Below are 13,325 nucleotides of genomic sequence, written 5' to 3' on the forward strand. Positions count from 1 at the left end.
GGAAACTCGATAACGCGTCTCGTGCGTGTTTTTTTAACTAGTAACAAACCCGTGCGTTCGCACGGGCTCGGGTACGGGGACGCGCATTTGTTTCAGATATATATTTTTTAATAAAAAAATTTGGTTACCCGTTAAAAAAATAATAATTAAAGGTATAATTAATAAAAAATATTTTGATCTGTAACTTCATGTCCCGTTAATAATCAATATTTTGATCAATAATTTCATGTCCCGTTTCAGATGTACATTTTTTTTAATATTAGATGTATATTTTTTAATATAAATTTTTTTAATTAAAATTAATAATCATTATTTGGGAAATAAATAATCAACATTAAGTCACTTCATGTCCTGTTAAAAAAATATTTTGATCAGTAACTTCATGTGTCCCGTTAATAAAAAATATTTTGATCAGTAACTCCATGTCCCGTTAAAAAATATTTGTAAATATTAATATTCATTTTGCTCGTAATAAAGTTGAATTAAAAGTTAGGTTGCTCCAGTTAATAAAATTTTATTGACTCACTATTTTGATCAGCAACTTCATGCCCTGTTAATAAAAAATATTTTGATCAGTAATTCCATGTCCCGTAAATAATCAATATTAATTAACTTCATGTCCCGTTAGAAAATATTTGTAAATATTAATATTCATTTTGTTCGTAATAAAGTTGGATCAATAGTTAAGTTGCTCCAGTTTATTAAAATTTTATTGACTCACTATAATTTTGAACGCGCATTTGTTTGATTTAAAAACCCGTGCCTTTGTATTTTTCGCATATAAAAATATTTGAATAGTTAATATATTTTTTCTCGTACATAAATATTATTTTTATTTTAGCATTTATTAGAAAAATATTTATTTCCCATTTATAAAAATATCATTATTTAAAAAAAATTCGGATAAACAATATTTTTTTTCATATATAAAAACATTTACATAAATAACACATCAAATAATTGTACGTCATATAATACCTTTTAAAAAACATAAAATAATTATATATTAAAAAAGTAAACTGTAAAAATAGAATAACACTTATTTTGACTATTACTAAAGTTTTTTTATCTAAAATTTATATTGATATAGGATAATTATGAACCTATTTAATCAAATTATAATCTAATTTTAAAATGAAAAAGTGAATCTAAATCATATATATATATATATATATATATATATATATATATATATATATATATATATATATATATATATATATATATATATATATATATATATATATATATATATATATATATATATATATATATATAATGAAAACTAAACATGTAAAACACCTAGTCTTTTAATTGAAAATAGATATTTAGCAAGTTTTTGCACAAAGAGTATGGAGGTCCTGGGACTTTGTTGGTGACGCCATGCACTGATATGTTGGTTGCTTTAAAGAAGAAGAAACTACCAGGAGCACCTCTGGCTGCTAGAGCATCATTATTATGGGCACAAAATCATGTTGGTGAAGATTGGAAAGTTTGGAACTCAAAAGTAAAATGAATTGTATTTTCACATTTCTCTCTTTTTTACAATGTAAAAGATTCATCATTTGCTTGTAACATTTTTATACCTCAACTGTAACAATAAAAAGAACTTCTAATAGATTTTGAATTTGCATTCAGTTATTTTTCTGTGCTATACAAACATGTTTTAATTGAACATGGTGATTATAATGGAAGAGAATTATGAAACTCAATCCACCACGACAGGAGCCTCGAACATGAAAGAGACAAACAAATAATGTTATGAGAGACGGTTAATTTTCACAATTTATATGCATCTTTAAAATAGAAGACTCAGAGATACTTTGTAAAGACGGGCGCCATGATTTTGGTCTTGGTGCAGCTGATTTTACAGGTGCTGCTACCTTTAGCCTCTATCTGTTTGCTCTTATTGCCTGAAATTTGTGATGCAGTTATAGCATCAGTTCTAACTAACCAAAACAGCAAATCCAAAATAAAAAAAAAATGACTGTTGAAGATAAGTAACAGAACCAAACCTGATACATCTTTCATGTGTTCAACATCTCTTCACTCTCACAAGCTGAACTTTCCTTTTCCAGCTCCCCCTGATATATATATATATATATATATATATATATATATATATATATATATATATATATATATATATATATATATATATATATATATATATATATATATATATATATATATATTTGAGTCATCTCCACCAATAACAACCAGTCCATCCAAGTCTAGCTTGTTCACTGTTTCTTCAGCTTGTTTAAAATAAACATGTAAAACACATTATTCTTCATACTAAAAGATACATAAGAGGCCAAATGAACATTCCATAGAGCATATAAACTGGCCAACCTTGTCCCTCCCGTTGCGAATCATGTCAAAGCCACCCTGCCAACCAAACTTATTCCTGTGAGTCATCACAATATCATAATTTACAGAGGAAAAAGAAAATATATTCACTTTAGCTTTTAGTACCCACCACCCAAAATGCTGCCATCATACATTCAAAATGTTGTCAACGATTCCTAACAGTTCAAAACAATCGTACATTCATCATACATTCAAGAGAAAACCATGACAGGTTCATAATTCACATTCCATCCACATTCAACTCTAAACCAACTTCAATGCCATTCATAACCAAAAGCATCCAGACCAGAAAATAGACCGAACCCTCATAAATTATAATAGTTGACAATTCAAAGACAAATCACCATACCGCATTCAAATTTAAGACAGTCCGCATACACCGCCAAAACACTTCCAAAAGTAAATTAAACTAAGAGTTAACCATTTCAGAAAATAAACTCTAACTAACCTTCATTTGTCCCAACTGTTATTAACCCTTATCTTTTTTTAATAATCTAAGCAGCTTCTTAAATAGTACACTTATAAGAAGAAAAGTGAATAAGTGTTCCTAATAATAAGACAAATAAAATTCATGTAAAGTAAGGCAAAATAATTTGGAAAGTTATCAAGCAGCACCCTTTCCCTTTTTCTTATGAAGCTTTTTCATGTAAAATTCCAACTCTCTACCTTCCAAAATGTAGCTGCATAATCATAAAAAGAGTCAAGAACATGATAAAGCTATATGGTTCAATAAAAATAATTCAGCCAAACCATTAACAGAAGAATTACCCATCAGCACAGCCACATTGTCCAAGTCGAAAAGAAATGCATGCAAGCAATCTTCCACCTCCAAGAAATTTCAAATACCATCAACTCTAAATCCTGTTCAAATTCAATTGCAGCCATCATTCATAAGATGCACGTTATCTATGATCTTGACAACTACTTTAAATGTAGACGGTAACAGAATTGGAGTATCGTGATAGAAATGTGAATTCATAATAAAAGTAAAATAACATCAGTAACTAATGAGAATGTAACCATTCAAATGCAATGTACTAACCTTGTATAAATCAAGTTGTAATTACAAACATTAAAATGACATAAAAGCAAGCATAAACTATTAGAAAAGAATTACCTCAGAGTCTTTCTTGCCATCAGTTGCTTCAAACTGTGTAACTGCCATATTCCTCTTCTCACCATTATGCTCATATTTGCTGCGTATATATAAGCATGTCCACATGATATATAGTAACCAATAGGACTATCAAACAATAAATTTAAAAACCAGTAAAAACCCAATTGGTTAAGTTCAGTCCCTATGTAAATTCGATTCAGTGATCAAGTGCATGATGTAGCATCAATCCTGAAAATCACTTTGCTTTCAACTTGTTAGTGGGAACTTTGAAATCAAGCAATGAAAATCTTAAAGTAAAAGTTACCTTCTGTAAAAACCTTTCATTCTATCATTCAATATTCCATCAAACTGAATAGTCAATACACCCAATCCAATAGATATTTCCTCCAGAAACTCCAAGACGAGAATTTCATCATCTTCAAATAACTCAACTTTTGAAGGTTTGAAAACCTACCACATAGACATTCATCATGCAGCCATTGTGGCCATTGCTAACTCTGCTCCATTCAGCATGCAACCAATTTCTCCATCTAACCCAATGTAGTTTAGATCTATCTTGGCAGCGGCCACCTGATCAAAAGATAAAAGACACGAATAATGTTGCATTTAGTAATTTGTCTGGTGAAAAGAGACAAAAGGATGTAGAATTTAAAATTTTAATAATCAGCCGTAGAAAACACTCCAAACCTGTAGCAAAAACCAGAAAATACAAAACAGCAACAACCATACTCAAGCAACTAAACCACACTCAAGCCAAAATACCATTCAACCACTTACCATGCATATTCGTACATGAAAAAAACAAACCATATCAGAACTGCAGCCCTGCATAAAGCTCAACCGAAACGAATAACAAATTGGTTCCCATAAAAACAGAGCCAGTTCAGACCTGCAAAATGCCATGACGGTTTATCATTGATATCCAATATGCAGGATAAACCAATATGTTAATTAGAACTACATACACTGTACAGAGTCAACTCCCTTTGGCCTCCTTCTTCCTTTGTTTCCTTCAATATCGAACACTATGTTTTTATTCAAATCATTAATCAAACCTGCGTGAGTGAAACCAAATTGCCATCAATGACTCACCCATAACACCTCAATATCCTACTTGAAACCCAATCCAGAATTCAATCAACCATATTTACATTCAGATCAATATTCAAAATAGTTTACATTATCATTCAAGCCATACAATAACTCTGCATTAGTTCAGAAGATAAGAGAGAAAAATTAAGAGTCTACGCACCTTCACCTTGTTATAACAGGTTACATCACCGACTCGAACCGCCACTTCCCACAAAATTCTGCTAACCATTCCGCATAACCACCACAAAAAGTTCCTGCAGAAAACAAAACCAAACAGAAACCAAAAGCCGGTTCAGCGAAACTAAAGAGTCTTTGTACCAAGATTCATAACCCAACAATCTAACAATGAATATTATAGAACAACAAAACATTGGTTGGAACTTTAAACATACCATATTGAAAAAGAACTTGCGACCGAGATCTCTGAAACCCTAATCCCATGGAAGGGTCGGATCTGGAAAAAAAAGTCCTGTTAATGAGAATTGACAATGGATAAGGAAGAGAGATCAAGAACAAAAACCAGAAATACCTCACCCGAGATTCAGAATCGCATCTTTCGTCATCATCTTCATAGATCTTCAACAAATTAACCCGTTCATCCAAAATCGTTCACAACCACACTCGTCGTCGGAAACCCGTTTTCACCACCACCAAACTAATCGCCGGTAACCCGTTGTTGCCACCACAAATCTGAATGTTAAAACATAATAGCAAATGGTGAAACCTTATTCATATTTTTGTTAGAAAGATGATAATATGAATCCGACCACCACCACACTCATCGCCGGAAACCCGTTTCCACCACCACCAAACTAATCGCCGGTAACCCCTAGAAAGATGGATGAAGATGGAAGCTGGCGCAGATTTCAAATCGCCCGTGAGTTGGAGAAAGAGGAAAAAGATTGAGGTAGATAGAAAGAGAGTAACAAAACCTAATGAAAAGACTTTGAGTATGGCAGAGGTTATAATTGTGTTTACCAAGAAACATAGCAATATAAAATGATTATTATTATATTCAAAAAATTTGAAAAGGTTTTCTTTGGCTTGTTTTGAAATCAGACTCGATGGTTTAGAAAAGGAGAGCAAGTAAGGTGTCCATGTGGCAGCTTGGGGAAGCAAAGGGGCAGAAACGTACTTTCCAGATCAGTTAACTTTCTTATATTGTAGATTTGAATAAATACATGTATACTTTTTGCTGATACTTTTACTTTATTTTGTTTTTATTTCTTTGCTATTTGTATGCCATATGTCTCAAAGATATTGGCTGAAGTTTGTAATTGAAAAGTCAAAATTAAGTGTTACTAGTACTTTATCTTGATCATAGATATTTCTTTCCTTTTTTTTTTCTTTTTTTTATGTTTTATTTAAAGTTTTTATTTTGTTCAATTTATTTTAATTAGTAGTAACTATGATTGATTGACTATGGGTCTTCTACCAAAGTTTTTTTCTTTTTTTTTTCTTGACAAGAAGTTTTCTTTTTTAATTACCATCTTCTTAGGCTTTTTATTTTATCTTTTCTTATTTATTTTCAATTTTGTTTTATTTTATTTTTTTATGTTTTTTATTCAATTAATTAGTATTAGTTAACAAATTTTTATCATTGAAAAATATTTTAAAAGAATTCTTTTACTAATACTTTAATCTTTTACTAATTGAATTAGTTTTAGTTGGGTTTTTTTTGTTAATCTTTATTTAGTTTAGATCATTAAATTAAATTAATTTTAGTCTAGTAATTAGATTAACATCAAAGTTTTGTTAATTAAGTCTTAAAAATTAAAAAATGTGTTTTTCTTTACATTTAGTTCATATATGAAAATGAAAGAAAAAAAAAACATTCATTCTCCTTTAACTTAGGTTTAGTTTCTTATTAACAAATAATTAAAATACACTAAAATTAATTTCTTTTTAACTTAAGTTAAATCAGCTAATTAATTAGAAAACATTTTCACTAATTTAATTAAAAATTAAAGATCTCTTTTCATAATTAAAATTCACTAACCAATATATACGAACTACTTAGACTCTGATTCTATCACTTGATGAAGATACGTAGGCATAAAATGTGATGCTTTAGCGAGCCCTGTAACTTTCAATTAACTATTTCTCAATTATACCCTTTTATATATACTTTGTAAATAAATAAAAAGAAGTAAAAATAAAGCAAACATTTCCTTAGCAAACACACTTATTTTAGTTCTATGGGAGGTTCCCCTTGAATATAAGGGAAGCGATGGGTGTCTAATACTTTCTCCTTGTTTAATCGACTCCCGAATTCAGTCGCGACAATAAGCTTGCTCGTTTTGCTCATATTTATCATGCAGACTTTTCTAATGATGATCATGGTATGTTACACTGAGTGGGAGATATTCAAGTCAATTGATGATATTGATATTATTCGAACATTCACTATAAAGAAGTATCGAAAAAAATAATTGTCTTGTGATTTTATTTAACACGTTATTATAAGGTTATGTTTCATCTCTTTTATTTTAAACTATACTTTTGTTGATAAAATGAATACAATGAATTTGCGGTCGTTAAATTTTTGCTCGGGCTTTATATTTTTCTAGCTCAATCATTGTTGATAGTTTAACAAAAATTTAACGTTACATATTGTTAAAAACGGATAGTTAAGGACGTCGCAATATTTTGATAACATCTTCTCCCGATCTTTGAAGCTTCGCATCCAACTTGATCAGACTCTTTGAAGAATATTGTTGAATCGGACCCTTTGAAGAATATTGTTGAAAAGTTGTCCACATAACCTCTAAATCGTCGTTGTTCGTGAGCTCAAATGGGGCGAACTTTACTTTTCCTTCGGTGTCAAGTGAAGGTGAACAATACTCAAGCTTTACCACCTTTCGATTTTCTGCATATTGCAAGAGAGAATTCAGTATTGGAATCAACTCGACGAACGGGGTGTCGTGCAAGAACCTAAATTTATATATATATATATATATATATATATATATATATATATATATATATATATATATAATGCAGAAACAACATACATAATAAAAGTGGCTAATGGATATGAATTCAAAAATTGGCACGTTTGATTCTACATGTAGTTGAGATATGTTTCTTGAGTTGAAAAAAACTGTCTTACCACACCATGCACATAAGCAACAATTGTTTGTGTTGCGTGCATTTAAGAAGCTTATTGAATTGAAACCATTTTGTGCAGCTTGTATGACTATTGCTTCGCGCGTTGAAGGAACGGTAGATTTTGAAATCGCAACCATAATTCATAGGCCCTATTGTGGATACATTATGAGAACATAGATAATAATATAATTGACCAATTTGGATAGTCTATTGTTTCTTTTCTCCACTAGTATTGCCCATAAAATCAAAGGCTGGTAACAATTATAAAAAAGTATTTTATCAAACCGTTTATCATCAATCTATGCCATGTGTTGTTTTGAAATAGCAGTTAACCAACCTTGTTAAACTATTCAAATGTTCAAAAAGGACATTTCTTTATATGATGCTTGACTGTGAGAGTTTTCCTGTCATATGAAAAACATGTAAAATGAAATTAGATTTAAGCTTTCTCTAAAACATACCAAAACACTAAAATATTCTAAAAAACCACCAATTTGAAATTATAATGTGTTAATATGATGTTGTTTAGTTTATTTAAGTATCGTCATTATACTTGGATATTAGTGTAGCACGTATATATGTACTGTGTTTTCCATATTTTCTTAATGAACCATTTAATTTAGGGTTAAATATGTTTTTAGTCCCTATAAAATTATTTAAAATGACTTTTAATCCTTATAAAAAATATATTGATGTTTAGTCCCTATAACATTACTTTTGCACTCGGTTTTAGTCCCTATAGAAGGATCAAAAGTGAGTGCAAAAATAATTTTATAAGGACTAAAAGTCAATATATTTTTTATAGGGACTAAAAGCCAAAATTGAGATATTTATAGGGACCAAAAACATATTTAACCCTTTAATTTAAGTATTAAATAAACTTGCATAGAAAGTAAACATGAACAGAAAATGCAGAAGTGCATATTAGTTGAAATCAATGGTCAATATCACTACCCCTGAAATGTAGGCGATTTTCGCTTTATCCCCTGCAATATTTTTTTTGTATTACCCCCCTGTAATATATTTTTTTATTTACCCTCAGATTCAGTGTTTAATTTGTACGCTTAGGGGAGGGGAATCCAAAAAAAATATTATAGGGGGATAACTTGTGCACTTAGGGGGCAAAAAACATAGATTTTAACATTTCAAGGGGGTGATCAATTTTTTTTTACAGGGATAAAGTGAATTTCGCCTATATTACAACGGGATATTGTATATTTAACCCTGAAATTAATGATATAACTTCAAGCATATATTGGCATCAAAATTAAGATTGATATTTAAATTGTTATCTAAATAAATACTCCATCTCTTTCATATTATAAGCAAATTTCACTTTTTAGCTTCGTCTAATAATTAATGTATGTGGTTTACAGACTAGATACATTAATTATTCAATGAACATAAAAAGTGAAATTTGCTTATAATATGGGACAGATGGAGTATCAAACTAAATTAATAGAAATTGTTATATGTCATTGAAAATGGATGAATAATAATTTGAAATGGAGTTAGAGAATTTCTCCGATAACGAATATTTAGTGTGTTATGAAAAGTAGAGTGAGTTAGGTAATAATAAAGAATCATAAGGAAAAGGAGCAAGGAAAAGACCATACTGTTAAAGTATAGGATAAGTATTTCCTTTATCATTTTCTCAGGGATTGATGCGATACTACCGTCGTTCTACAGTTTAGTGTATTTTGAGTTAAGGTTGAGTCAAAGTTTGGTGACATAAAATGTAAAGAGCGTGAAAAGGTAAATAAAGACAATAAAATAGGGTTTGAAAATGATTTGAGAAAACTGTGCCAAGATTAGTGTTCATTAGTTTGCTTCATATGTACTCTAATGATCATGTATATGAACCTATTAATGATTAATACAACCACGTATCATCTTGATACTGTTTATCTCTAAAGCAATATCGTGATTATTATCATATTAACCGTCAGATGATCTCTCATGCCGACAATCAACATGATAATCTTAAAAGCTTGATACAAGTGATTATCAACTCACAAATCTATCTCTATAGTTTGTTTATTGATAGATGAATATCCTTTAGGTCAAGATTTGAAACATATCTCTCAATAGTGATCCAAAACAACAAATAAAACATGAATAACAAGATATTCACCATATATTAATCATCAACCAAGTTCATACACAAAAGATCAAAGAAAATACATATTTACAAATTAACTACCTCTAATCTTGACACAAGATGAAACTTAACTCTCTATAATGTTGCTAAAATTATAATAATGATAATAAAAACTAAGTAAAACTTAAGACTATCATAAGAAACTTAAAACTAAACTATAAAGTAGATTTTGATTTTATGCACATAATATAACCCATAGTCCAAAGAATGTGTGCTCTTTAATAGCCGAGAAAACATAATTGCATGATAATTTTGAGGTGGTTGCATAAAGTAGCGTTGAGATTAATATAAACAAGAAAGGAAAACATTGTCGTGTTTTCCAAAGAGAAATTCTAAAGGTTGCCTTGGTTTCCATGTTGTTGATTTGCACGTGTTCGTGATCTATACCATGGCATAAGTGTGTGTCAATTCGTTTAGCTGGCGTAATGATGGAAGGTTGTTTTTTTAGGAGTGTTTGATGGATATTTTATTTCGTATAAATTTTGATCATAATAAGAGCAAATTGTTTATAAACGTTGATGGATTGTTGTCGTTGAAAAAATGTTATTCCCATCTTTTTTTCCATTTCTGATTGCATGCTACATGTTTATGAAGGTGCGAGAAACAAAAAAAAGGGAGTTTGAATTGGGTTGCACCAAATATAATCTTTTCTCAATTCAAACACAAAGTTAACAAGTGAATAAAAATAAATAAACCCGATTATTTTTATCCAAGTTCACTGTTAACGAAGTTACTTTAGTCCACCCGCTAAGGTGATTCAGCCTTATCAACAAGGACTTAATCCAATATAATTCAACTAGTTACAAACAACCACAATAAGCTTATGATTAACCTTGTTGACAACCCCAACAAGTTCAGCTGATCCTTATCGTGAAACGACTATGACCGTAGCCAAAGTCTTTTTGAGAATTTTGACTATCACTTAGTCACCCAAAGCATCTATCAATTACTGTTGATTACAAACTTGTGTATACAAAGATGCTTCTAATAAGCAGATTACACAATGTTTAAGTACAACAATGCAAAAGTGTTGAAAGAAATATATGAACACAAGCTCCTTGTTAAAAATACAAAACTATACAAAGAATATCTCAACATAATTTGTGCAACGCGTTGGTGTAGTTTTGTAGAACTGATTAGTTAATAGCTTCCTTTATATAGAAGGATATATCCGTTTAAGGGTAGAATAAGAAATACAAATACAACTGTAAAGTTCCCAATGATCATGGTGGGAATGATAGATAACAAATACAAATAGAAGTGTCCTTACACCACCCTATAAGAATGGAGGTCACAGTTTACATTAGCACTTTTATGTTCACCGTCACACGCAAGCCATTCTTGATCTTCTATATCTTTAGAGGCTTCTGATTGTATGTTGATGGAAGCATGTTGTAGAAGCATCAGAACTTAAGTTTTCAGTACCTAAGTTTTTGAGTCTTCAGAACCTGTTAAGTAAGTTTCATATTCAAAATTACCTCTTTCAATATCATTTTTTCGGCATAACTTTCAAAACACTTAGAAATTTTTTTGCATAAACTTTTACATCAAAGAAAAAAGTTCTTAAGCACTTATAGTGTATTATACTCCCTCTGTTCCAAAATATAAGAGAGAAAAATGCATATTTTTGTCCCAAAATATAAGAGAAAAAAATCAACTTCCACTTTTTTCAAAGTGGAATTAAAGACAAATTGCATTTAATTTATTCCCTATCTCTCCCCCCCCCCCCCCCCTCTCTCTCTCTCTCTCTCTCTCTCTCTCTCTCTCTCTCTCTCTTACTTTTTCTATAATCAACCACCAATTAGAATTGTTTTTACATCTTCCCAAGACAATCATTTCAAAAAAATCACAAAAAATGTTCATCCAAATTATTATAAATTTACTTTTCTTAATAAGTGAGATTTTGTTTTTTTCTCCTATATTTTGGGCTGGAGGGAGTATTGAATTGTTATATTGAAAGGGAAGAAATTTGATGGAATTCTGTTGTGTTATTATTTATTTCCTAAGTTTATAGAAACAAGTGTATTAGAGAGAAAATAAGTCTCTTTCTCTTGTGTTGTAAAAATTAGAAGGTGGCGTGCCTTTTTGATTGTGTTGGAAAGTTAAGAGAGTCTGGTGGATCGACTATAACGTTTATAACATAGTGAAATATATCACGGGATGTGAGGGGACTAGAAATACCCTTGCTTAGAAAGAGAACTAATATATATATATATATATATATATATATATATATATATATATATATATATATATATATATATATATATATATATATATATATATATATATATATATATATATATAAAATTTCGGGGACGGGGGTGGCATAAATATCCCCCGTCCCCGTGGAGTCCCCGCCCCGCATAAAATAGCCAAATGTCCTCAATTTATTATATATATATATATATATATATATATATATATATATATATATATATATATATATATATATATATATATATATATATATATATAAAATTTTAAATTATTATGTAAGTCTATTTGTCATTTCATATAGTTAATCTTATACACAAATTTAAAATATATATGCATTGTTAGTAAAAGAGTGAGATCTAAATTATTATTTCAAGTTTATTTTAAGTTTGAAATTTTGGTGGTCATGACACTTAATATTATAGATTAAATATTGTTAAAACAATATATTTATCGTAAAGGAATAATTTATAAATTTTTCGTGGTTATTTTTTGAAGCTTTTACTATTAATTTGGTTTAAAAAAAAATAATAATCATGTCTATGGATCTCCGCATGGGGATCTGTGGGGACCCGCGGGGATCCGCAAGGACGGGGATGGGGGACAAAATCCCCCCGTAGCGGGGACTCGAAGCGGAGATGGGGAATAGATTTGATGGCGGGGATTATGATGGGAATGTATCTCCCGGCCCCGTCCCGCCCCACCCCATTGACATCCCTAATATATATATGTATATATGTATATATGTGTATATATATATATATATATATATATATATATATATCCTACTTTTCTTTACTTTCATCATTTATTTTTCCGCACTTTACTTTTCAAAGTTCATATAAAAGCTCAAGAAAAATAAGAACACACGAATCATCGTCTAAAATCGATAAAATACCGATAAACCTAATTCATCCCCTCTTAGATTGCACTTTGTAATTACATACACCCTAAGGGATGGCGACCCCTCTGTCTTCGAAAACATACAAGGTGTTACCCGACCAAAGTTTTTTCATATAAAAAGTCGCTTTAGAAAAATACTCGAATTCTTTAGCCACCCATCAAATGAGAACAAGGGAATAAAAACATGCCCTTACTTGGAGATATATTCAGACAAAGTAAGAGACACCCACCTACTTGCAACCCTAAGGTTGGTTCACTAAAAGTACTTCCGCGTCCCTGACTTAGGGGCTACTATTTTGGTCTGAGCCAATTTCCAATCCACTTCGACCCCTCACTTTAAGCTGCCCGCCC

The 13,325-nt window shown here is 30.3% G+C and overlaps 1 long non-coding RNA gene across 1 annotated transcript; it reads right to left on the minus strand.

Moving 5' to 3' along the window:
- Positions 1-3,972: 3,972 nt before the first annotated feature.
- On the minus strand, positions 3,973-5,519 carry LOC131618179 (uncharacterized). The gene is made up of 5 exons (XR_009288759.1): positions 5,117-5,519; positions 4,975-5,036; positions 4,743-4,836; positions 4,456-4,545; positions 3,973-4,379 (listed from the first exon to the last, which is right to left on the minus strand). It is a non-coding gene; the product is annotated as an uncharacterized LOC131618179 (long non-coding RNA).
- Between the last annotated feature and the right edge of the window lie 7,806 nt (positions 5,520-13,325).

The sequence above is a fragment of the Vicia villosa genome, linkage group LG7 (genome assembly GCF_029867415.1).
Source record: "Vicia villosa cultivar HV-30 ecotype Madison, WI linkage group LG7, Vvil1.0, whole genome shotgun sequence".
In the NCBI taxonomy this organism is placed as follows: Eukaryota; Viridiplantae; Streptophyta; class Magnoliopsida; order Fabales; family Fabaceae; genus Vicia; species Vicia villosa.